Genomic DNA, 27,666 nt, shown 5'->3' on the forward strand with positions numbered 1-27,666 from the left:
GACTAACATGGTAATATCATAATTAGCGGGGCACCTTAAAATCAGGGCCATGAAGTGTCATTAAAAATCCTCTGTTGCAAGACCACCCCTGTCTTCCTACACCCTTACATATAAAAACTGAAAGTGCTCATTTTGGATTAATGCGATTTGGATCACTGCAATCTGTTTCTCGGCCTGCTTTCTCTCCTGTCCTCATCTTGCAGGGAGATGAATAGGCAGCAGGATTGACTTGGGCCCATCAGTCACTCTCAGTCCTTGAAGGGTGATCAAAGCTGCACCAGAGGACCTGTCCCATCCGCAACATGATTTAGCTATAAGAGGGAGGGATTCCAGACATCTCTACTCTTCACCATGTCTGTCATTGCACTGATAAATAAGAACCTCAGAGATGGGGGTGTGAAGAAAGAGGGCTTGAAATGCATTGTCTTTGTGGAATCGTCTTATCCTGTAATTCATTCTGTGAATAGATAGTGGAAAAGATGAGGATAGAGCAAGAAAGTAAGAGTGCAAGACAGACTGGTGTGACAGTGCATGGATGTGACTCAGAAGTGGATTTTCCTCAGTCACGGGCAACCACCGGAGTGGATGATTGATTTTGTAAATGATTGATGTAGCTCTCAGTCACCTGACCTTGTACACATGGTAATCTCTGGTGTGCAGTTCTATAGCAAGCTCATTACAGTGAGATCCCTTCTTATCCTCCTGTATTTTCTTACCTACTACATCTTTTTTTCCAATAAATAACAGCATGTATGTATTATTTTTATTTTTTTTTATTTATTTTTTTCAATTTGAACAGAACCATCAAACATCCCATGTATCTGTCCAGTAGTGGCTCCAGTCATGTGATTGCCAGTACAACCTTTGCTTCTCTTTCATATTACTTTTACCCTTATCAGCTGCAGAGCTAAATAATGCTGGGAGCTTTTGAGAGACTTGAAAGTGACAAAACAAATGGAAAACATGAAAACTGTTGTTTCATGTGCATCTGTAATTCATCAGGCAGAAGTTCTTTATCTAATGCACACAAACACACAGCTACAAATAACAATGCCAGAAAGAGTAGTTCCCATGTGCCTTTCCTATGCAATCTGAGTACAGATTCTCTTATTTAGTGTAGCCTGCTGGTTCTCTCTGAATTCATGAAGTCCAACCAACCACTTACAGATTCTTGGTCGTCCCAGTGGAGGATTCAGCAGATGTGATTGTGTCTGTGTTTGTTTTGAGAGGGTGAACTTGAGATGTCTGGACAGACCAGTTAAGACCCTCGTGGTGCATAGTGCAACCCATTACATGTCAAAGGTCACATACACTTTTCTCTCTGTAGAATACTAATACACTTGTTTTTTTTTTTTTCTTTTTAGCTTCACTGCCACTTGCCCTCAATTTGCTCCCTTCCACAGAACTCTACCCTTTGAGTCTGGGTTTTTATTGTACTTCCTCCTGGTCTGTGCTGGTTTTACCTTGGCTTTCGCGCTTTGCTCTCCGTTAAATCCTTCACTCTCGTCTCTGTGCACTTCATCTTTTCCGTTCACACTCTCTCCCAATTTGGCTTACTGAGAAGATGCCTGACACCTGTGGTTGGCAGTATTTTGTTTTCTGCTTATCCAGGTGAGAAGAGAGGAAAGGTGAGCCTCTCTCCTCTGTCTCAACCAGGAAGAACCAGTGGGAATTTGTGGAGATATAAAACACCTGCCCGAGGCTCAAGAATTTTGCCAAGACATTCAATAGTCAAACACTGGGGGCAGGCATGGTAACACATTATGACACACTGGCATTACTCTGCATCTGCACAGCACAAACGAATTCACACAGAGAAGCGATGTACATGTGAAAAAGTGTATATGTTGTGTATCTGTGCTGCCTTTCAGCAGCTGCTGTCAGGGGGAGATTATGAAGGCTGTTAATTGAAGGCAGCTGAGGACCTCACACAAGAGTTCATTAGCCCATAGGGCTTTCATCTCCAGAATGAGTGAGCTGTACTCAGTGGGATAAAGCGATATGGGTAAAATAGTGATCAATGTGAGTTGTCTTCTCCTCTCAGCCCTTTGTACATGCCCTGTAGTGCTGCTGCAACACTGTGTGAAATGTGTAACTACTTTGTTCTCATAATTGCCTCTTAAGATAGAAGAACGTATGGAGAATTAAGAGAAGACATTTTTGGAATGCTTTAGTCTGCCGTATTTGTGTTTGACTATGTGTAGCGGGGTTTTGTCCTCTGCAGTGGGGTTGGAATGTTTGACAGCCATTTTTGCTAATTATGTTTTCCAAGCACATATTTCATCTGCTGCTCACTGTTCCCTGTCCGCACTTATTATATATCCCCCTCCTCCTTGTTCATTCAGCCCCCTCTTTAATTCTCTAAGACTTTACCACCAGCTTGTCTATTACCTTAATTTAAAACTTGGGGAGAGAAATTAAATAATAGACGTTTTATCAACTATAAATTCAGTATGGCATTACTCAGAGCAGACAGCCTCTGGGAATTTGCATAAAGGATATGAGCTGCTAATGTCACATCTCATGTCTGACTGATGCATTTCATGTTGTGCTGTATGTGCACAATCTATTCACCTATTTCCCACTAATTCCATTGTCCTGTGAGGATAGGCAAGGCATCACGGATGTGGTCTTGGCATATTTATTTTCCTGGTTTTAGTTTCACATCAAAATTGTTTATGTTTTTACAATAAAAGTCTAAGTGAACTTGCTCCTTCAAAAGTATAAAATGTCCAGAGTAAAATGAAATCAGTCATACTTCAGATGTCTAAGATTATTGGAATTGCAGAGAGTGTTTCAAATCCTGAGTTGAGCTGAAGAGAAAGCTGTGATTTATGCCACCTGGTGACAAAATGCCTTTGTTAGGTCATGGGTGCTGACAGTTCACCCCCGTGGCATTGGAGCACATGCTTCCTTCCAATACCATGTGTCCAATGATCTTGGGTGTGCATTTAAAAAAATGTGTGTGACTGGGTTGATGGATGCACAGCTGCACTTCTCTCAACCATAAGTGTGTCCTAACAGATGCTCTTACGTGTCTGTATGCATTTGAGGGAGATTGAGGAGTTCTGGCAAATTAGACACTTCAGATTACTGATTGTACGATGGATCAGGAAGGAAATTCCTCTAGGACAAGAATAGAGGATCAACAGCTAGAGCCAGCTGTGCCAACTTGGCATAGCTTCTGCAGTGAGCACAGGCAAACCATATCCACATGGACTTCCTAGGCACGTAGACACACATACACGCCCTGGGGACATCAGCCCTGGATCCAATCCAAACCTCTGGTGATGATTGTACATGATGGCCGCTGTTTATCCACCGGCCAAGGTGATAATCTGCTCTCATGACTCTCCTGAGATTGTAAACCTTCTCTTGTGCATTAGCGTCACGGTTGGCAAAGGGCTGCCAGGGATAGTGGTACAGGAGGCTTGGAGAGTAGAAAAGAGAGAGATTATTTGTTGAACCAGGGCCTTGGAGGAAAGTTGAGTACCTTGGGATTTGTACAGCACTGAGGAGATCTCTAGCCTTAAATCTCTCCATGCAGTTAGGTGTGACGATCAATAAGATCTGCATTCCTAGGAAGCCTCTGGTGTTTTTCTTGTATAAATTTCAAAACTTGAGTATTTTAAGCTACCTTAAGGTGTGGACATACATGATGATTGATGAGTTATTAAGAAAAAGAGGTGGACGTGACAATGGAGACCAAGCTAGGACTGGCCTCTCTCATGGTATTTGCTGGCCTTATCACTGCCAGGACTCCAGTTGTTACTGACCATTTGTGCAGTGTGTTTAATGAGTTGTAAAGTTTATGCTCATTCCTGACAGAAGATGTAAAAATGGGTGCAAGTTATTGGAAACAATTTGTGTTCAAGCCATCAAGTATTTGTTTTTGTTTTTTTTGTTTTTTTTTTTTTTTGCAGGGATGAATATTTTAGCTGCAGGGATACATGAAACTATAATGTATGAATTTGTTAGCAAAGGTAGGGTGCTATGGATATGGATATCAGTGATTCAGAGTTGCCAGTTAACCATGCCAGTTAACATTCAGTAGGATAAATTGCCATTTAAGACTGGAAACCTGGCAGCAGAATGTCAGTAAAGACAGAGGGTCTGCAGCTGTACAGAAGCTAGCATGGATGACTGGTTACAGTTCATCATCAGAAATCTGCAGGCTTGCAGAATCTCCTGTGGGAATAATACATTTGTATAGTTGTTGAAATTAATTTGATACCACTGGGCTGTACGAAATATAGCACAATTGATGAATCATGATTCATGTAGAATGAGCATATGGTGTGTGTGTGTGTTGAGATAGATAGATAGATAGATAGATATCTGTCTTGTACAGCATTCATGTATTCTAAACAAATGCCTAGAGTTTATGGATTGGGGTGTCTTCTCATTAACAGTATTTTTATTGATATAATGAGTTTTTCTGTTTCACTTGGTATAACTTTCATGTGTTTTGTTGTAATTTTTGCATTCACTTCGCATTCTGCATCTGTCATCTGAGGCCATCTGTTTATTTACCTCCCACGCATAAACTCATCTGAGACCCTTGAAAATTAAGGACTTAGAAGATGAAAATCACCAGAAAATACAAAATGTATTTATCTTACAAGATTCTTTATTTCCAGTATACCTATCACTAGTGTGGAAGAAGTAATAAGGTCCTTCACTTAAATGAAAATATAAATACCACAGTGTAATAATACTCCACCCCACTTACTACAAGTAAATGTCTATGTCAAAAATTTTACTTGAGTACAAAAGCAATGCACAAGCAACCAAATATACTTGAAGTGTGTAAAGTAAAAGTACTCAATGGCACAGTTCACATCAATGCATTTTAGATTACTGGACTATATTTGTGTTATTGTTATTGTTCATCACTTTAACTGTGCAGCTGGTAAAGGTGGAGCTAATGTTAACTAGGTTATATGCTTAGAATTTGAGTTACTTTACATACTGCTGGGTAGTGTGTGAATTCCCTGCTGAGGATCAAAAAACGTTTGATTATTCTTTTTGTAATATGTTTTTGATTTAAAAAAAAAAGTTACAAAATCAATGTAGTTGATTACTGTCACAGTTTTTCAGAGTTTACAGCCCCAGACACTGGCCCTGAAAAATGTATAGTAGGGATTAAAGTTCTAAGGTGCACCTAATATTTTGATCACAACCTGAAAGGTAGAGCAACATACAGTAACAAAACCACAGACTACAAGACTAATCAAGACATACAAGCACAGATATACAGTTAAAAGAAGGCTGCATTGTTGCGGGCAGTGGAATTTGACTGCACTGCTTGTACATGCAGTGAAAAAAATAGGGAGAATGGGGAAGCATTTAGTGCTTAAGCAGCTATTGCTGTCCCGCTGACAAAACAGAACCTTGCTGCGGGGTGTACAGGCCAGTCTTAATGTTTGGAGATTTGTTTTGCTTTCTTTCCCCAATGAGAGACTAATCGTTGATAATCATAACAAGCCTGCCTGAGGGCCTTCATACAGTATCTCCCTCTTCTTTTTACTGTTGTTTTCTCTTTGCCACATGTTTCCCAATGACAGCCATCTGTTCCACGGGTGCTACGTGTTCTGGTGGAAATGAATTTTTATTCCTTTATGCTTGCAAGTCCTCCAAGACCAGGAGGTTGTAATTGGGTCATTTTCATTTTTATCTCATTCCAATTGCCCTGTCCATCTCCACAGAAACACACACTCACCTCACGTACAGAAAAAGACCTGCCTTTTTAATATTACTGTGTGTAGGTTTCACAGTTGCCCATAATTTATATCGCCTCAATTTGCAATACATTCTACAGTAATGTCTGTGAAGCATGAGTGGTAAATTAGAACAGTCATAGCGCTGATTTGCCCTCCCGTGGCATTGTGTGTTCAACTGCGAGGCTTTCATAGAGAAATGATGCCGTGTTAGATGACAGTCAGGGGAATGAGATGGAGCAGAGCTGTCATAACTCTTCCTCTCCAAAACACCAAGAACCTTGAACTCTGAACCCTTTCTAACAGCAGCAACATATGTGTGTGATGTGTGCATGTCTTCACACTGATTTAGGCAATATCACAATGCATGAGGAATTAATGTGTGGAGGCACTGTCGTTGTCATTTAAATATTCTATTAAGGAAGAGTTGATAAATTATGTCTCGAAGTGAAGAAAAGTTGAAGTTGAAGCTCATAATTTCTTTCTTCAAATACATTGATTGGAAATTTTAGAACTGTAACAGAAAGCCAAATGGAAGCAGGTTTTTATTTATTTATTTTTTATTTTAATAATAATAATGAATTTGATAGTCCAAACTCTGTTTCCTCTGTTCTGCTTGTAATTGCAAATTTGCTCTGTGTTGTAGCTGTGCTGATGTTTTTTTTTGTTTGTTTTTTTTTGTTTTTGTTTTTTGTTTTTTCTCCTCGTAGAAAGTAATTGCATGGTTAAAGCTGCCCATTTAATTCAGCCCTGCCTCTTATAATTCAGCTTCTGCAGAACCTCCAGGCGTGTATCTCGTCACTCAGCAATGCCACACAGTTTGGCTCACTGCCAGCGCCTGCAGTAGCTCCCCTGCAGTCCCCCACACTCAACTTCCACACACATCATCCTGCAATCAGAGCTTGGCCAAGCTGCCCACTGTCTTGAATTACACAGCAATTTGCTCAGATAAGTACCTGTGCCTCAGTTATGCAGATTTCAGGTGGAGTTGTATGGTTTCCATACAGGTCTGGAGGAACAGTAGAATAAAAAACATAAAGCTATTGTTAAGCCTTTTGCCCAGCCCAAGATCCCCCCTTTACGCATTTCATTCTTCACATGTCCATCGTGACAGAATTGTGTATGTGTCTGGTGTGTGTGTGAGAGAAAGAAAGATCAGCATCTGGTCCCCACCATTTAGGTCACTGAATTTTAGGGTAACAACTTTGTTTAAGATTCGGGCAAGGGTTAGGGTTTGGCAAGCAATGGTTAGGGTAAGTCTCTGAGAAATGAATGTAAGTCCATGTAAAATCCCTATGTATGTACTGTATGTGTATTGGGTGGACATGCATGTTTGTTCCACACATCCACACTGCTTGTACGCTCCATGGAATGGGATCTGTTTTGGCTCTTTTTCAACATTCCTGGGAAGAGTCGTCACACCTTCTATGAATGTCCGTTCTGCTGTAAGCAATGGTGTGAAGAGGCGAAACTGGGTGAGACAAAGGCATGACAACAATGTAAAGAGACGAGCGACCGAGAGTCCAATATTACTGATGCAGCTGTCGGATTTGGAAAGAGAAGTTTTCTCCCCTTCAGTACAGTGGAGTTGGATTAAGGCAAGGCGGCACTACTTTGGCCTGAGAAACCTTGTGCACAGGAGAGGATACAGGGAGGAAATGATAGTGTAAAGAGACAGATATGGAGGGACAGCTGTTAGGTGCTATGGAGGAAAAAAGAGAAGGGAGTGATATATAAGCAGGAGATGAAACTATGCACCATCATTTATATAGTTATGGTCTTCCGGATTAGCTTTAAGGCCGTATTAGCACAGCAGAGTCAGCAGTTTGACTGCTGCAGAACATAATAGATTTCTTACACCTATAGACACATGGAGAGTTGTGAGGCCCTGCTGTGGCTTGTATTTGAACCTCAAAGCTTAACCATGGAACAATCAGTAGCCTGTCATCTCTGTAAACAAAGGAATGATACCTTCATTTTACCCTGATGTGCTTCAGTCCAGGTCCTGTCATTTCAATTTCACTGTCCCCTACGCAAACAGAAATGTGGAAGAGAGATTAAGCATTGTAGCGCCTCAATTTATGCATTTGTGCAAGAAAAGCAGATTGAGTGTGGAATGGATGGAATGCTCTCTGCAGCATGTTGTTCATAATCCCTACAGGGTGTTAAAGCTAGGATTGCATGATTCATGGATGCACAGTAAAGCTCACATAAAAAAGCTGCTTCACACTAATTCCAGTAAATTCATTGCAACTGGACTTTTGGCATCTCTCCCTAAAGAATTACTGAAACTGATCCAATCAGCTGAGATTACAGCATAGGCTCCACTGGCACTGTCAGCCAATTGCTGTCTTTTTATATGACTAAATTCTTTTAATAAATACTTTTATATTATTGTTTAATTCTGAGCATTCTTATTATCCAGAGCAATGGCACACTGTATGTTTTATGCTTGTCCAGCAGCCCCGTATTACATGAACACTTGCCTTTCTCAGTAGGAGGAAAGCCAGCCATTCTCAGCTGACTTGCTGGTGTGTGCCAGCGCTGGCTGACACTGCCTCATTCACAGCTGTGTGAGCTCTGTGTACGCCACAGCTGCAGGGCTTCGCTCTCTCCCATGAGACAAATGATACCCCATTACCACACAACACAGCATCGGCTTTTCAAAGGCTCTTTCCCTGTTTTTTTTGTTTTTTTTTTTTTTATTAAAACAAGGTTATTCACCGTTAAGGTTCTCTGTGCAAGGCCACATATTCTACTCTTCTATTTTAAAAAAAAAAGAAAAAAAAAAAGATGTTTAGTCTGTATCATTTTTTTTTAGATTGCTGATTTGTTTCACCCTCAAGAACAACTGTGTTGGAAAGCCAAGGTCAGCTGCCTTCCCCTGTCCGATCTTAAAGAATTGCATTTGATTGCTAAACACCCACAAAGCTGTGAGCAGGCTCTCCATGTCCAGTGTAATACTGAATGTCATGTATATTTCTCGAGATAACTAGCTATCATCATGGTTGCTGCAGAACCTCAAACAGGCGCTCATCAAGGCACATTAACTCCTCCACACATGCTGCACACAGACACAAACAGGGTAAAGGGCCACAGATGGTAAATATGTCTCGCAGGGAGTGAGTGATCACATCTCAAGCCAAATTACAGTCTGTTTATAGCTATAGGAAGGCTGTGTGTTGCCTGATGACCAGAAACCAACATCTATCTGCTGAGCATGACTTACTGTGGATGTGTTGCTCCAGTGCTAAATGAATGCTGACAGCCATCTTGTTTTTCCTATGGCCAGTGTTTAGGGTTGGCTGTCCGGTTGGCTGTCCACAGTCCCCGAGGGAAAAGGAAGGGGCAAGCTTGTATGATGAGGAGTAATGATGTTACATAATTACATTTGTCTTGTTGCACAGTGCATCAATGGAACCCTAATTAATTCTGGCTAATAATGGGAATTTTTGCCGCTCGTGTCACTCTTTGGTTTGTTCTGCTTTTATTCTCTAAAATTATTTGCACATTCTCGGTTGGGTGATCCTTCTGTTTTTTTCCCTTCTCCTCCCTTTGCTTTCCTTATTACTGTGTCAGTCATCACAGTGCTGTACTCGCAGACAAACATTATGCTCATTCTCCTCTCACTACTTGCCTTCTTTGTGTTCCTCCCTCTCTGTTGTGCCTGCTCACCCAGCCACTCAGTGCCTTACACTCCATGCCTGACCTTAGGTCTTTTTACATTGTATCATTTGATAGAAATTGAAAACCCTGAAGCCATTTCATTCTATCTTGTCCTTGCTTTTAAATTCTTTATACAATGAATGGGTCTGTAATGAAAAGAGGTTTTGGAAAGAAGAGAGGGTGAAACATAATGTGAGACAATTCTGGCTGGCATAGTAAGGTTCACAACTGACTGGTAGGATACACTTTTTCCAGTCATTGCACCCTATCAATCAGTACTGAAAAGGTTGAGCTATTGTGCTAGACTTTGACTTTGCAGTGTACCCTAGTCAAAACATTCTCCTGTGTATGCATGGCAGACTGTGGTGGAGATTGAAGACATGCTGTGTAGAACTACATTACTATGAGTTGGCGATGGCAGTGACAATTGTCCTTTGGTAAGCTTATGCAACAGCTTCTGCAACACACAGGGAAACATTAGCTGACGTTTTTCACAATAAAATGGAAATTAAATCTGTGGCTCTGCCCTTGTATGTCATCCTGTGAGGAGAAAAGTGACCCCTCTTGTATGAGATTGAGGTGCTAAATCAGCCTGCAGACACTTCCTGCTCCTCTCATCTGAAGGTGCACCCACACAGCTATCAATCATGCCACAGAACAAATGCTGTGCTTCGACATTCTGTGTACCCTGCCTTGGATGTGCAGCTCTGTTTGCTTATGTCATTTCTGTACACCTATGTATGTTTGATCTCAGTAGTGTGCTTGCCAAAGACAGCTGGGGAAGCTAATGAAAGAGAGTTGCATTTGTACACTGTTATATTGGTATGAAATGGACAAAATGCTTTCAAGACATACCATTCACCTTGACAGGCAGAATTTGTATTGTAGCTCTGCTTTCTGCTATGACGTGCAAGGTCACACTCTTAAGGACCTTATTGTCTTGAGTGAGACTTACACCAGCTGGTTGACCACTGTAAAAACACAGGGAGAGGACTTTTGTGTACTACACTATAATCTGCTGTAAACACACTCTGCTTGAGGTTGCACTATAGATGCTCTTCAATTTTTAATAACAGCTCGAGGCTGGTAAAATTTTATAAGTTTTTATGGTATATTCCTGTTGTATTGTTTGAATAAGCTTGTTTCTCTAGGACATCATAATTCATGGGATTTGTTCACTGGGTACCTGATTTAATAAGTAAAGGGGTAAATACATAAAAAGAAATAAATGCAACAGTCATATCCCAAACACAAGGTCTCACCGACAGCAAAGTGAATCATCCACTGTTTGTTTTTGCAGACTTTTGACCATCCCAGCCTCAGGTGCAGGAGGTCTCTTTTCCTGCTCACCATTCTAAGAAGGTAAGATTTCACACCCCTCCTCCATCTACAATGACAGTCTGTTAACAGAGGAGCACAATGAAGCCAAGAGCCTCTACTTTTATTATTTTTATTTGTTTATTTAACTTTTATTTAACTAGGATATAACTCGAGATTAAATATCTCTTTTGCAAGAGTGTCCTGGCCAAGACAGCAGCATCACAGAGATCAGTTACAAATAGACATTTTAACCATTCATCCAAACAATAAAGCACAATGCAAAACATATGACTAAAACATCACAATAAAACATACATGCAATACAATACCCAGGAGGATTCGATGGCGCTCCTCCTCAAACGGTTCCTGTGTACTGCTCTGTTTATTCAACAAGCCCCCTCACAATGGTGAGTACTTTAGCTCCCATTTAATCAAAATTTTTCTATTTGAACCCACACCTGAGACTGCTGTCCAAGCACAGTTGTCCACAGAGAGTTGATTAAGACAGAGCTGTAGTACGGATGATCTTGTTGAGATTATAGTAGACCTTCATAGATGTGAGGGTGAAGCCCTCTTCCTGAAAGTAGAGGGGATACAGTGATAGCCCCCCCTGAAGTCCCTGCTGCACGGTACCCATGCTTCAAAGAGAAGCAGAGCTTAAAGGGGCTAACTAAAATTAGCCCGGCAGCAGATAACCTGTGCCTTGAGATCAAAGCGGGGCTGGACTGTCAGGCTGTTTTACGGCGCCTGTGGTAGCAGAGCATGTAGGAGGAGGAATGTGGAGCAAGTGACACAGTAATGGCCAGAGCGAGCAAGGCTTCAATGCTATTCATGTTAGGGGATGAGTGTTAAAGAAGAAACGTATCAAGGTGTGAAGTTCCATGGCAGAGATTATTCATGGATTGATTGAAAGGGCCATGGTTTTGTTTGTTGCATGTCACACTCTCACTCTCTCATCTCTGTTCCCTAATCTAATCATCTTTTATTAGGGTTTACAGTGAGCAGTATAAGACAAATCACTCTTTTCTAGTGTCTTACCTCTCTGTTATTTTGGAAAAGTTTCCATTTGCAGAAAGCTAAGTATATAATTAAAAATAACTAGCTTTATCCTCACCGCAAGAGCAGGTATCTTCATGACTAACAGAAACTGTCATGATTTAGGCTATGGAGAGGACCCAAATGCAGACAAAACTCAAGAAAGCATGAAAGTTTAGAGTACAGTGTTTTAACTGAATAAATAAGGAACACACACACTAGGCAAAACACATATCACTACCTGATGACAGGAAAAGAGTCGAGAAAACATGGAAGTACAGTCCACCATGTGGATGAGGCCCATTAGAACTCTGTCATATTGTTAATCATATCACCTCTTGTCAAGCATCGAGATACAATGGAGTGTTAGAGCCACAAGGGAAGGTTTTATTGTGCATGTGAAGAATAATGTTGAAATGTTGAGAATAAATTTTACATGTCCAGATTAAAAGTAAAAATATAATATTAAAAAGAACACTTTGTGTGTTGAAATAAAACCACTGAATGTTCAGTTTCTTTAATGTGTCCAATATGCCTAAACAAAATGAGTTTATAATAATGACCCTCTATAGTAGGCTGTGTTTTACTTCTCTGTATAATGTTCTTTAATTTCATTTTGAGCAGCTGCAAGGTGTGTTTGGCCCATTAGATTAAATATAAAATGCAGTGACATCCACCACTGTTACATACGTAGCCTAGCATTAAAAGAAACTAAGTGTGGTGTTAAATGAAAGGACTATGCATAATGTAACTGTGTGTTTCAGACTTACACATTGACTTGAGAAGCAGTTTTCTCCCTTGCCATTTCCCTCTCATTTGCTGCTGCAGCTGTGTCACTTTTCTTTCATAAAATGTCTTCATGTGCTCAGGACTGCATAAGGTCCGTGCAGTTCAATTTTATATTTGAGTTAACAAAAACAGAAAATTGAAAAATTGGATATGGTTTTCTGGATTACTGTTTAAAATTTTTAGACCAGTGCAAAATTAAAAATGAAGATTTTCTTATCTTGATTTTCTATCCATGAAATATCCAACAGAAAACTGAAAATTGCAAAATTTAAAAATATTTTTAACTTCAATTAACAATTGAATGAGAGAACCATTTTTCTCTGCCTGGTGAGTCATTGTATCTGAGCTCCACTGATGATGGCTTTTTATAGTCCTTGTGCACATGAATAACTCAGTTGGTTTAACTCTGATCAGCTGTTCTGGAACCAAAAACTTGTGACTTTGTCATCTCAGGGTTAATCAATACAAAGTTCAGGGTTTGTTAAACCTGCTCTCTGGAATACACCCAAGGGGTTGAGTATAAATAACAGAACTAAGGCACACAGGTGACACCAATCAGACACTAATGGCAAAAATAAAACTTGAAACATTAAGAGAAGGAACAGAAAACAGGAAACACTTCAAAATAAAGGTCCATACCAGGAAACAGGTACAGGTCAACTTCTTAAATCTGTTGGATCTCTTAAATTGTCAGTGCCCAGGTCTGAAGATGTCGGTGTGGCAACAAAACACATTACATTCTTTCCTTCAGAAAAAAAACATTTCTTGTAAACAGTAGGTAGCCTAACAACATTACAATCTAAACACAGCCTATAATGTAACTCTTCAGAAGACAGACAGTTACACAGGTACATATAAGACCCCCCCCCCACTTTTTCCAAACCTAATAGCTGTACTGACCAGCCAATTGTGCAGGTAGCTTTGTCTCTAATTAATTTAGGAACATACAGTGCACTTTACATAAGTGAAAACATATGTTTTTAATCAGCTGTCAATGCCATACTGTTGAGGGAGAATGTTATGCGGAAGAGGAAAGAAGGGGCCATGTCCAACCAATGTATTACAAATGAAAATAAAGCAGCTTATCGTAAAGGTACAGATCGACAAATACTGACTGCATTTTTTTCCTGACGCGGTCAGCGACACAGTGAAGTGTTTGGTGAACTTGCAGGAGTAGTGTTGTCTCAGTTCTCGCTGCTTGACGAAACTATTGAGTGTTAGTAGAACCAGTACTGCAAATACCAATATGACTACAACTGGATAATTAAAAACAATTAGTCAGGCTCTAGTGTGTTTGCATACCAAAGCGTATATACCATGTAGCAGCAAGATGCAAAATCAGATGGTAGTGTTATCCATGTCAACACTGTTTGCAAGGAAGATTTGTCTTTGACTGCTGCTCTGTTTTTGATATCTCTTTGACATGACTTGTTTTTTAAATTCTTAAGATGATGATTTAGGAATGAATATATAAGTGCCTGTCCATGTCCTTTAGTCATCTTGGAAAGTGTTAGAGAGAGTTTATGTAACAGAAAAAAACAGAGAGAAGGAAAGGGCCAATAAGCCTTGTTCATTTATTATTCAGTGTGAATAAATGTGTAATGGCAATACCAACGGGGACTTTGAGGGGAAAAAAGGGTTACTTAGCAGTGCTTATCTACTGTAGGTTTACTTTTAAATGTACTGTCCATACACTTGCGTGTTGCCGTTCAGTCAAAGTGAAGGACAAGGGCACACACAGGGCATGTCTCACAACCTTTCAGGTTGGGCTAATAGCTCCTTTGGGTTTTCTGGCCACTATTAATCTTGCAGTGTGGTACAAGAAGGTTAACACACTGGGGCGAGTGTGTGTGTGTGTGTGTGTGTGTGTGTGTGCGTGTGTGCGTGTGTGCGTGTGTGCGTGCGTGCGTGCGTGCGTGCGTGTGCGTGTGTGTGTTTGGGGCAGTGGGCATTCTGATACTATTCCACCAGTGAATCATTTACATATTTATTTCCTTGTCCAAAAGGCACCACATGCACCTCATATGTTTGTCTTTAATTGGCTATTGATTGACTCTGCTATGGCATTAAGAGACAATAAATTACCGTGTGTTTGAGAGAGAAGGTGGCAGACAAGTTGAGTGTGAAGGTGACAAATTTGTGGTGGCATTATTTATACATACTGCATCTCATTTTTATTTATGTCTAGGATCAGTAAGGCAATACACAATGGAACGATGGAAATACAAGGTCCCTCTTGGACTTAATTTATTTGCATAGGTCACTCCACATTGCTTCTGTTCGGAAAGATGATGCGAGCATACAGAGAGAGTCTATATTTGGAAAGGATTGGCAGTTCAGTTTCGGTCTCTGAGAACTTCCACTTGAAAGCAGAAAACCTTCTCCAATGTCAAAATAATGTGACACTAGGTATGTGTATGCATCTGTTTGTATATGTGCTTACATGTTGTACTGTATGAAGTGAGAACATAGTGCAGTGAATATAAATTATATTATACCGATATGAGCTACTGTAGCTGTTCAGATTGCATGTGACAAATATTTTCCAACATTTGCATTTCACTGGACGTTATAATAAAGAACAAGAGAATGATGTTATGGGGAGTGAGAATTTTTAAATTTGTCTGGCCAGGAGGATTTTTATTCTGTCTCTTTATGCCTGAATGGAGCCTTGTGTTGTAGACTTCATCAGAACCTTATTGCAAAAATTCTATCTTGACCTTTCATTCAGTCTTCAAATATCTTCAAATAGTATTCACTAAAAAAGCATTACAAACATAACTCATAGTAGTCATAAAGAAACATGTGCTAAGTTCAAACTTTAACTTATTAAAAAACCTTTCAGAAGTAATATAAATCCCATCCTATGTTCAGTTATAATCATGCTAATTTCAGATATTTTTGTCATATGTAGTGTATTCTAGAGAATGAATGGTTACCTAAAGCTGCACACTGCACATTCTCAGCTAATGGAGCCGCACCAAAACCACTGTTAGCACAACAGCACAATAATATGTCACTCACTGACCACACACAAATTCTCCCACAGAGGCTGAACAGCCATAGTGCAACACACAGGCACACACACCTGGCAGAGACTTCAGCCTTTTGATTGTTTCTGCAGCCTGTTGCTTTGCTCAGTCAGACAGTCAGTTCATCCCTCCAAACTGCTTAATTTAACCAGCCGGCGGAGCCAGAGAAATCTGTGATCAGAATGCCACAGCTCCGTCATCCTCCAACCCCGCTGCTCCTCTAGGCTGGGAACTATCCTGGGAATGCCCCCTCCTGCTGTGGTGCCACATCCAGGTCCTGTTCCGGTAAATGCCAACTGGCTCAGATGGACTTTGATGCAAGCCTTGCACTTGCACGCTTCTGTGTGTATGTGGGCTGTGCGAGCATATGTGCATGCTTGTGTGAATGCTGACAGGCAGCCAGTTCGTGTATTGATCTGTAGCTATCCCGACTGGAGCCCAAAGGGCAGGCTGTATCATCTGTCAGTCTACTGAGAAGGGCATTACAGCAGTACTGATCTTAGATCACAAATCCCCATCACAGAAAGAGAGGGGTGTGGGAGCCAGGAAGGTAGAGGAAAAAAAAGAAGTTATGAAAGATATAGTGCATGTGTGTTTGTGTGCCTTGAATCTTGAGAGGTAAGGCTGCCCTCAATCACTCCTCCTCAGTTTTTGTTGATTGAAACAAACACATCCTGTTTTAGGACCTGCTGGTGAAGACAACAGTCATTACTGACCTTTTCACCTTCATGACCACCCACGTGCCTTAGCCATCCACTCATAATTGTCTGTGTCTCTCCAAGCAGCTCTCTCTCTACCTCAGTGACAACACAATTACACACCACTCAGACATCATACAACACAGATACACATCGACTAAATTACTTAACAGCTGTGTATACATACCCTTTACACATATGTGCATAGCCTGAGGAAAACATAATAAATCATAATCATGTGTGAAATGTATTGCAGCTCTGCTCATAACTGTAAAATAACTTCAAAGGTTAGAGTTTCTTTTCATAAGATAAGAATGCTAATTGAGCGGATCTGAATGTTTTTCTTCACTTTGTAAGACCTTAAGTTACTGTTTTGTTTTTTGTTTTTTATCTTTAAATTAAATTTGTTTTCAGGCCCCCTCAATTTTATTATATTCATTCAGAGGCCTCTGGTACAAAATGTATCCATTGTGCTCATGAATGAGATTGATTTTGATTTTTAAGGTGTCTGAAAAGCAAAAAGCCCTGTCGTTTTGTAAGAGGCACACATGACTGATTGTATTGACGAAATCCAAGGTTGCCACAACTAGTCTTGCATGACTGCTCGCCGTGCTCTTTCACAGTGATTATTCCATTACTGTAAATTTTCAAAATCTGTTCCCTCCACACATTTAACACGCTGATGGCTCTGTGTGGCTTCAGTTTAAACATGTTCATGATATCAATCTCAGAGTGTGGAATCCACTGACACTTGAACAGCAGGAGTGCTGGTAATGGGTAGACAGAAGCCTATTTGTATTTGTCTGTTACCTTTATATCTATTATACCTTTATGTGGAAAACTACTATTATATATTTTACTATATTTTATGTTGATAAATGTAAATTCCTGTTTAAAGTATTGTTACATTTGCTTCAAACAAATATCAGTCACTTTGAACAGTGCTTTAAAAGAAATCGATTACACAACCAAAACAGATATTTTTAGCTGGCATAAAAATTTATATTTGTAACGAATACCACCCGGGGAGCAGTTGGGGGTCTGGTGCCTTGCTCAAGGGTCTCACCTCAGTTGTGGTATTGAAGTGGCGTGCCCTCTCACTTCGCGCACCTGTGAACAATTTAGACAGATGACCAGACACAAGAGGAAAAGGGGAAAGAGAAACCAAAAGGAAACAGGGGAGAGAGTGTCCATCCGCCTCATGACAGATCACACATGTATGTGTGGGTTTTCTCTGGGTACTCCAGCTTCCTCCCACAGTCCAAACTCAGGCAGAAAGGGGTTAAATTAATTGGTGATTCTCTATTGCCCATAGGTGTGAATGTTTGTCTGTCTCTGTGTGTCAGCCATGTGATAGAATGATAATCTGTCCAGGAAGTATCGCACCTCTCGCCCAGTGTCAAATGGGATTGGCTCCAGCTCCCTGTGACCCTGTGTAGGACTAAGCAGTATAGAGAATGGATGGGTGGATGGACTCAGTGAGAGTTAATTCAGCTTCAGTTAGGATTGGCTAAAGGAAGATGATTCACGTGTATCATTGCCATCCTCCTGTCTCATCTGGAGAACTCCATGGGTGTCCGGGGCTTGGCATTAGAGTGGTTTAGGTCCTATTTGGCCAACAGAACTTTTTGTGTTAGTGTAGGGGACACTGTGTCCTATTCACCAGGTCCTAAGAAAATGCGACGTCTCATTCCACCCTTTATGCAAATGACTGTCAAATTTATGTGCCGCTGAAACACAAAAATGTTTCCTGCACAAAGTCATTTCTTGAGTTTTTGGGTGAAATTAAACCATGGATGGCCCTTAATTTCTTTCACTTCAATAACAAAGAAACCAAAGTTATTTTAATGGGGTTCCTAATGATCTGGGCTTTTTAACACAGTCTTTAAAACCTACAGTCAGTAACTGTTTTACCTTTTGAAATTTTAATCCGTGCTTTTATCACAACTTGCTTAGACTATTGCAGTGCACTTTATGCTTGGCTTAGCCAGACTTCCATTGCTCAGCTGCAATTAGTTCAGAATGGCGCTGCTTATCTTTTAACTTGGACACGTAAATATGGCCAGATTTTTCCAATCCTCCAATCTCTTCATTGCTTCCCAGTGCACTCCCGTATTGATTTTAAAATTCTTTTATTTGTTTTTAAGTGCCTCTATGGTCTTTCTCACAGTATTTACCTGACCTGCTCCATTATTATACTCATCACGCTCTCTTAGATCAGCAGATCGGTCACTTTTAGTCATCCCAAAGACTAAAAGAAAACTCAGAAGTGACAGTGCTTTTTCTGTTGCAGACCCTAAATTGTGTTGAGTTGCCACTGTATATCAGACAAGCTGATTCAGTTCCTGATTTTAAATCCCTTCTTAAACTGCACCTTTTCTCTTTGGCCTTTAACTCAGTTTGAGATGTTGACTCTTATTTTATGTCAATGTTTTTCAATTTAGTTTCATTTTATTATATATTTCATCCTATCTTATGTTAGTTCTTTTATATGTGTTTTCCACAGTGTGTCCTCCACAAGGGATATTTTATGTTTTATTTTTCTTAATCTCGGTGCACATCACTTTGGCTGTGTTCTTTTTAAAGTACTCTAGAATTAAAGTTGGATTGGATTGGTATTGCATTTTACTTCTCATGTAAATTATATATTCCTCCAGTGATGGATGTGGCTGTATATTGTAACTTGATCAATTCCCAATGTATACAGTCTGCAGTAGGTTGTATTTTATGTTCTTGTTCTTCTACCTACTTCAGTTTACAAGTAGTCTTTCTATAAGCAGTGGCAGACTACATGTGGTACTTCTGGCTGGTGTAACCAATAATCGAACATCTTTGTATAGTATCAATCTGCTAACAGTCCTGGTAGATACAGTCTGTGGTAGAGCTCTCCTGTAAGTGTGTGTCTGCCTGTGCTTCCCAGACTATATATGGACATGTGATGATTCATTCATGTCTCCCTGTGAAATGTATTTTGTCTATTTTCTGTAAGTTGTGTACTGTTAACCTGTCAGCATTTAAAGCTTTACCCCATGCTCATTTTTCCTGTGACAGCGGACTTACCTCCTCATTAATCCTCTGAAACCAGACACCAACTTCAAATCTTCATTTTACTGCTGGCGAAAGCTTACCTGTATCAACACTGTATATCTAAATGAAATATTCTGTGCTGAATAATAACCAATATAATCTCGTTGATTCTTTTTATGAAATCACATCATGGACAGGATGTTGAGACTGTTGTGATTTTCGATGCTGAGACTCTTTCAGGATTATGCAGTGATGTAGGTCTGTGGCCGCTTTAATCTCTCACTGACTTGTGTGTGTATTGGGGTAGAAGTGGGGTGCTGGTAGATTTGAGACAATCATGCTCTAAATACAAGAGGTTTGCATACAGACCACGTCAACAGACAGATGGCCAGTTTTAGTGATGCTGTTGAATATTGCCGCTAATGCCAAGGATCAAAGGAGATCAGAGGCAACCTTTCACCTCAGAGACAAAGTCTACAACAAAAGAATACTGACCTGGTTATTGTTGTTTCATTTACAGTTGAGTTGCACACAGAAAGGTTTGTATGTACTTTGCAGTGATAGGGGCTTAGGTGAGGAGAGGTACCTTTTGCAGTCTCCATATGCATTTTAAGCTGTAGCACCTGTAAATCCTAGGACAGAGAAGCAGGTTGATACTGTATGGTTGTGAAAAAGTCCAAATGACATTCAGTAACATTTTATAGCTTTGAGCTATGAATCTATTTTATAAATGTCTTTCTGGTGAGTTCTGAGATCAGTCAATTGCTGACCTATCGCAAAAAACACATATGGGATAAGTGTGTCCTTACTTCGCTAACTTACACTTGTTTGTACAGCCTGCAATGGCTATTTGGGGTGAATTAACAAGCCACGTACCAGTAACCACACTGCAACAAAACAGTTAGGGGAGATTCTGATGGGCCATGTGATTTCTCCTGTCTCTTTCATAAAAGTCACACAAATCACATGCTCATTCATTCTCAGCAACACCTACAGAGATTTCACATAGTTTGCTTATGAATGGTGAGATCATGCCTGAGGGTTGGCTAGTGTCTCAGTCTGCAGTGAGAATTAGGAAGGAAAGAGTTAGAGAGATGGGAATAAGGTATGGTGAGCTTTCCTTGTCCCTTTAAAGACTTCCTTTGTGTAGAGATCATCTGCTGCAGCACTAAGATGATTACAGCATGTTATGGCATTAAACTGAAGGCACAGTTATCATCTCCTGATGACAAACGTTCAAGCAGCTGAGCATGTGCGTACGGTTCACTTAACCTATCATGTTTGATTTATAATATATGTATGTAAGCAGATATCTGTGCTTTGCAACCAGTGCCAGTCATATGTTTAGTATTCCTTATGCATGCATGCATGTGTGACTGTTCAGTTATTTAGATGTTGGATGTGCATCCACTGCTCTGTTTTTCTGGTGCACAACACATCAAGGTTTTCCCATCGCCTCCTGTGCCTTGTTGAAGCATCATGCATACCAAAACAGTTGTTTGTGTTTATATCACCACAGAGCTGATGGAGAAGAGTTGCAGAGTTTATTTTAATTTTATATAGTTTGAAGTGTATGTGCTCCATATTAGCATGAGCTGACATATAAATTGGGAGTAAAACCCCAGCTCACCATGGGAAATCCCTCCAATCTTCAACCTTTTTCAAACGATGTATTTATGCCATTTATGTCATATATTTATATATGTACAAGAAAAAGTCCACCATGAATACATAAATAGACACACACACATATATATGTATATATATATATATATATATATATATATATATATATATATATATATATATATATATAAATAATGGTTGGCCTCCCCTTGGCAACCTTCGAGGCTGAGAGTCTGGCGTACAGCACCCTCTAAAGTGCCATCAGAATTTATCTGGTCCTACACCTAACAGTATTCATCACAATGTAAAACGCTCCACCTCTGCAATACATCACAATCCGGCCACATGGCCAGCATAAATCAAAACTACACTACACTTGACATCTGAATTAGGCCCATAACCCCCTTTTTTCAATTCAGGCCCAGTGGACAGTGTGAGATCCTTGTTGACCACACCATCCTGTATGTGTATGAATGTACAGCATGTGTGTGTATGTAAAAATGAAGGTGGTTGTGAAGGGAGTATTAGGTAGTGCTAGACTAGGCAGAGTATGTCTGCATCTATGGTTGTCCCTGGCCTGACTGAAGTGATTTATGGACTCTACCCGTTCAGTGGCTTTGTTCCAGGCTTGGTGTGGTCTCTGCACTGCACAGATGAAAGTTTTGTGTTCTCTGTTACAGTGTTCTACCAGGCCCTTTTTACATACATGCAGGAAGACCGAGTGACAGACACACCTGTCTGTTATAGTAATTTGTGCTGCATTCACACAGATCAGCCATGCGCACAAATGTGTGCAAAATGCATTGTGAATGCAAGGTTGGGGAATAGTTTTAGTGTGTTTGTTTTATTAAAATTTAAGAGTGAGGCACGGTTTCATTTTTAGATGGAATTAGCAGTTAAAATTGGGGGGTGGCTTATATGTGTCTGTGTCTGTGGCATGCACAAGAGTGCTTAGTTCTCATCTGATGTAGTCTCCCACATCACTGTGATACTGATGTTTTATGAATCACTGTTTTAACACAACAAATCCTTCACCTCCCAAGAATATTGGACGGTCTGTTTTTTATGCTGTCATTTGAGCATGAGTTCTTTACAAAAAAGATTGTTCTTGCCCTCTCGTGTTATTTCTTTGATAGGAGTTTACAAAATGACTTCCACAACCCCAGCACTCAGGGGTTGTTTTTGTCCTTGTGAATAGCCCATAGAGATACAAGCAACTGAAAACCTGCAACAAGCACAGGGCACAGCAGCTTTGGCAGTGGATTAAAAAAAAGCCTTGGGCGTTTGGAGTAAAATGCTCTAAATTGATTTGGCCTGTGCTGTTTAAATGGAGAATGTTGCTAATAGATATTCATTAACACAGGTCCATTGCCTGCATACTTGGTGATAGTTCAGTAGACCACCATTAGACAGAAGGCTGATTCATTCACTTTAAAGGCCTATAATATTGTTACAAGTTAACAGGGTTTGTGTAGATGTTTTATTTGTTTTGCTTTTGGTGATTCCAAGTTTGCTTGTTTGTTGATTCATTGTTCATTGTTTTGTAGTTTGTAATTCAGAACCACGACAAAACGGGGACAGAGTTTTAGAGAATATATTGCCCATGTTGGATTCACCGGTTTAACTACATAAACTCGCTTGTACAAATGTGCCACCCGTTCATCAGAAGGTACAAGTTTGTGAAATGTGTATATTAGCATAATCGGTGCTCCCAAATTGTCATATAATGCTTCCTGTTCCACTCCATTTGTGGACAAGTTTCACATTCGCAATATTTATACTTGAGTAAAAAGAATAATTTCACATTTGTTGTCTGGAAACATTTAAAAAATATAAATACAGCTGCCAAAAATATCATCAGAGCGGTGCAGTGCTGTGCTATCACAGAAATGGAGAGGGAATAGTTTCACAGCAGTTTCAAGCAGCAGAGTTAGATGCTGAAAACTATCTTGTCCAAGCAAAGTGGTCCATGACTCAGATGGAAAGCAGTCAGGAGGATGTCATGACACACAATCATGGAAAGTATTATCCAAGCAAGTGATGTTCCACTGTCAGGTCCAACAGTGTGCGACACCAGCAGCAACTTTCATGGAGATCCAGAGGCAGCTGCAAATAGTAATATGGTTAATGAAGTTTATTTTAGTTATTTCTTTTTATTTTTCTTGATTTCATTAACAACTAGAAATGTGAATACTAAAAGTCATGGAAATTCGTGGATAGTTATGATCTCACTCAAAACATGGTGGTGCTAAAGGAAATTCAGGGAATTAACCTCCAGAAATTCTTCATTATTGACATCCAATGCAACAATTACAACATTTTTCATTATTTCTTTTAAAATTCAGTTTTCCAGTTTATATAATTTGAAGTCTCAAGTCAAATTCAAGATCATTTGGTTGAAATATATAGAAAATACAATAGCTCCCTTGAGGGACGCAGAAGACATAAAGCAACTGTTTCACAAGCTCATTAGAACTCCCAATTATGAATAATGTAAATGTAAATGTATTCCATACTGTTGAGAAAAAAAGTGATTAAATCAAGGTCTCTTAAATGTAGATGTTGTCTTGCATGCGGCCTCGTATGTGTTTCTTTCACATAAGAGTGTCTGCTACAGATCCACAAACCCCAGGCGTTGGTGTTCAAAACCTGAGCTCTTACAATTCTACGCTGTCTGTAGTGTTTTCTTCATCTTGACAAGCACTACACACTTAGTCGAGTCACACACCGACTGCACACACCTGCTCTCTTCCCAGTGCTCTCAGCAGGTCTGCCGCCAATCTCCTCAGCAGTCAGCCAATCAGTCTCTGCTCTGTAGTGTAGATCAGATGGCACTTTCCACTTTGGCTTACTCTGAAGCAGACAGCCAGGTTCTCTGTAGTGTTTTGGTAGAGCAGCTCCCTCAATTGTTTCATTGCAGAATCAGACAACCCATATTCAGGGCAGGGCTGTTTCATTACTTTAATGCTTCGCCAGGTTAGAGGCTTCATTAGCTAAATGCACCCATTGTTCTCTAATCAGATCAGCAAAATCAGATCAGTCTGTATCATCAGCTACTTTTTTTTTCCACATGAGGGGATTTCCTGCTATACCAAATATTGGAAGTACGATTGTTATCCCATGAAATTATTTTCATACTGTGCCTCTGTCACTCACTCCCTTTTTTCCTGTCCTCTTTTCCTCTTTACTCTTTTTCACATTCAAACAGTTATTGCTTGCCAACTATTTCAAAAAATTGCTTTTTCCTCGTGCCTCTGTTCACTTTGCGTTCTGTATGCTGCTACATCTGTGTGTGTGTGTGTGTGCGTGTGTGTGTGTGTGTGTGTGTGTGTGTGTTTTCTTTTCTCTTTCTCATTCATTCTCACCCCATGCTGCAGCCATGGTGGCAAATGAATCCACAATTGAGCCACAGTCTTTCTCAAAGGACTTACTCCAAAAGGAAAACTTGATTTTCTAAAATGCTTCGTTCTAAAAAGACTGCTCAATGCCGACATGAATGTATCTTGCAAAGACAGGCCTTGAATTCAGTAAATGGAATAACATTTACACAGAATGCAATAGATAACCATTTTCTGCATCACTGTGGGACCTCAGAGCGCTGAAGGTGCAAGTGGCTGAGAGGTAGACATTGTAAAGCAAAAATGAAAGAAATTGCTGTATAATGTTGTGAAAAAATAACATGTAAAGCACCAGCAGCTGAAGCTCATTTTAGTTTCTCTTTATCCATTTAATGTCAAGCCTGTGACATTTCTTGAATTTCTGACCTTACATCCTTTGGTCCACACTGACATGCCATTTCCTGGAGATGGAGATGAAACAAATTGGTGAGCTATACTGATAGGTAATTTTGTAGTGTTGCTAGCTCTTATTTTGTTCCTAAGCAGGAGCAGCCTGCTGAAACTTTCATCACTTGCCTCTTTGCCTTTGTTATCGGGCTTACGGACATGATGTGGTGCAAATTCACCTGTATAGATGAAGTTTGGCGTCAATGGAGATATTCAACTTTTCAAAGTTATTACATCAGTAGTTTTTGTTTGCCAGACTTTTCTTTAAGGCTCAATACACGTAAACTGTTTGCTTAGATGAAACATGACAAGTTGTCTTTTATAGTACTTGCTGTCCCAGCAATAATGAACTGTTCTGATGAACTGGCGATTATCCAGTGTAACTCATACACATGGGAGAGTGGACTCTGACTTTTCACTGTGGATCTAGTACAGTTACATAAATGCCCAAGTACAGTGCAAGAGGGAGAAAACATTGCATTCTATTTGCATAGTAAATAATATTTGGCCCTCTTATGTTCATAAAGCTCACAAGAGAGTTCACAGCTGCAAAAGCTGAAAATGATAAATACATAATGTTTACTAACCTTGCTTTCCTCTGCCCTTTAGAGAGCTTTTGTGTGTGTGTGTGTGTGTGTGTGTGTTTAATGAAGAGAATGTTAGACTCTTCTACAAATTGGCTTTTCAAACATAAATACAGTTGTAATGCCCTCCTCAATTTCCTTTTTACTAGATTTAAACTGCTCCAGAATAGGACAATGATCTGTTTATTGTTTCGCACAACTCCAGTACACCATTTTTAAACTTGACCCAAACAGTAACTCTATTATAAAGTTAAATTGCTGACTTTTAACTTTATAAGCATCTGAGGTTGTTGTCATCTATACTGGGTGAGCACTCTACTAGCCCTTTTCATGCTGTAGATCCTCTAACTTTATGACAGTGCAGCAGTGTGTTTACTGTGAACATTTTTAGATTAAGCAGTCAAGGAGCATTTTTAAGCCCAACCAGTGAGATGTCCTGGCTTGGCCTCAACAGACATCTGACCTCGCTTCAGTTAAAACTTAATATGTGCATTTCATTTAATAAGTTCACAACAGGAAAACACATAGTGCAGTACTGACCTCATGAAACCACTATAGCTATGTTTACCACAGGTTCCTAGTTGATAACTAATTTTATACAAGATTCTGACCCCGTTTACCAGTCTGTCTCTGCCAATCACTGATTTTGGAAAACAATGTAATATTTCAGTATAAAAATTAGCTCAGACTTTTATTCCAGTCTAACATAAACTCTTTGGTTTAGCTCACAAATGTCTACTTTTTCTTATTTTCAAACAGTATCTTCTCACTATCAAGACTTAAGAGAAGAGGCTTTTAAGATAAGAACTAACCGATGGGTTGATGAATTTAATACTATGTCCCTATATCCAATTATGTAATAGAAAGAGAGCTGCTGAAGAGCATCCAGCACCAGGGGAAACTATTACACAGTGGATGCACTGAAGGGGTCTTTTTGACATGAGCTGTAACCCTGCAACCTAAAGTGGTTTGTTATTGATGTGTTCTGCAGCTTTGGAGGTAGTGGCTGGTTACTTCCTGTCATGCTAACATGATGAAGACCAGACAAACACACTGTTAAATACATTCCTTATTGGTCTGTGTTCAAACATTTTAAATAAAGCCTCTTTTAGGACCTCATATATACACTGCTGTGCCTGTTTACTGTTGCCAATGCAGTTCTGGGTAATCACTGATTTGAGGAGGGGCTTAGACAACATTACTTTGTGTCTCCTCTAACAAGGAGGGAATATATACACACAAAACAAATGTTTGAATACAGCTCAAAACGTTCAAGTTTTACAATGTAGTTTTGGTTTCAAGTTTACTGATGTACGATACTGTTTGGAATGCTACAACAATATTTCTCAGGTTAACAGGACAAAACAGGAATTATGTTACAATCAACAGATCTTTGACGTCTGAAAATATCTGCCTTTGGCTTTGATTAGAGCTCTGCAAACTCTGACCATTGTTGGTGTTAGTTATTCCAGGTATCCTGCTGAGACCTCCCACCAAATTGCAGACATTGCCAGAGCTGTTGTGCATTTGTTGGCTCCATGCTTCAAACCTTACAATACCATTTGTCCCATTGAGGCACAATCACACTGAGGTTGCGTGACTAAAGAGGCCACATTGTGATTGATAGAATGTCATCCTCTTTCTTTTCCAAGTAATTTGTGCACAATCTGGATTTGTGTTTGGGGCTGTTGTTTTACTGCAGGGCCAAATTAATGCCACTCAATCGATATATCATGACACTGTAAGATGGAATGATAGCCATGCTGGTTGAATACTCCCTGGAATTTATGGAAATCTCCAACTTGGCCTGCAGCAAAACACCCTCAAACCATCACAGATCCTCCCCCAGTGTTAGCGTAACACATTGAGGAATCATGCCTTCACCTCCCACTCTGTGGCAAGACAGAGTTTGTCACAGTTTTTTATGATGAGAGAGAGCCCTTTGAACTGCACCTACTGTTATTTTCAGATTATTAGTCATATTCTAATCAGTGTAAATAAAGTGGAAGATGTTTCTGTATGAATGATAATCCTTGTCACTTGCAGTTTTTTTCCAGTCACTGATTTTTATATTTATGATGTAGATTGTATAGTGTCAAACTCAGCTATAAATCAGCTGCTTTCTGTATTCTCTGAAATGAGAGAACGACGACTTACACTTGCAATAAAATGGTAGTGTTTCTGAGGGATTAATTCCTGGCTGAGGCTTGCACTGTCTCCTGTGGGTGTCAGGTGACTGACGGCAAGCAGTGTGTAATGTAACCCGTGCACTGATGTAAAACCACTCTATTCGTGGAACAACGCTGAAAACCAAAATGTTTGACAAATTCAAATGAGAACTGTATGTTTATGGCAACAGATTGTCACACTGGTAATTTGCAAGT

The 27,666-nt window shown here is 39.9% G+C and overlaps 1 protein-coding gene across 3 annotated transcripts in view; it reads left to right on the top strand.

Moving 5' to 3' along the window:
* Nucleotides 1-27,666, top strand: part of tspan9a (tetraspanin 9a) — a 143,669-nt gene that overhangs the window by 29,244 nt on the left and 86,759 nt on the right. The window contains exons 1-2 of one of the 3 annotated variants that reach the window (XM_026310697.1): nucleotides 9,785-9,823; nucleotides 10,687-10,748. The exons of 1 other annotated variant lie outside the window; for it this stretch is intronic. The gene's annotated coding sequence lies outside the window, so the exon portion shown is untranslated. Of the gene's footprint in view, nucleotides 1-9,784; nucleotides 9,824-10,686; nucleotides 10,749-27,666 lie in introns of those variants that run through there. One more of the 3 variants, XM_026310695.1, reaches the window with a different exon arrangement.

This window comes from Mastacembelus armatus, chromosome 6, assembly GCF_900324485.2.
Source record: "Mastacembelus armatus chromosome 6, fMasArm1.2, whole genome shotgun sequence".
Taxonomy (NCBI): Eukaryota; Metazoa; Chordata; class Actinopteri; order Synbranchiformes; family Mastacembelidae; genus Mastacembelus; species Mastacembelus armatus.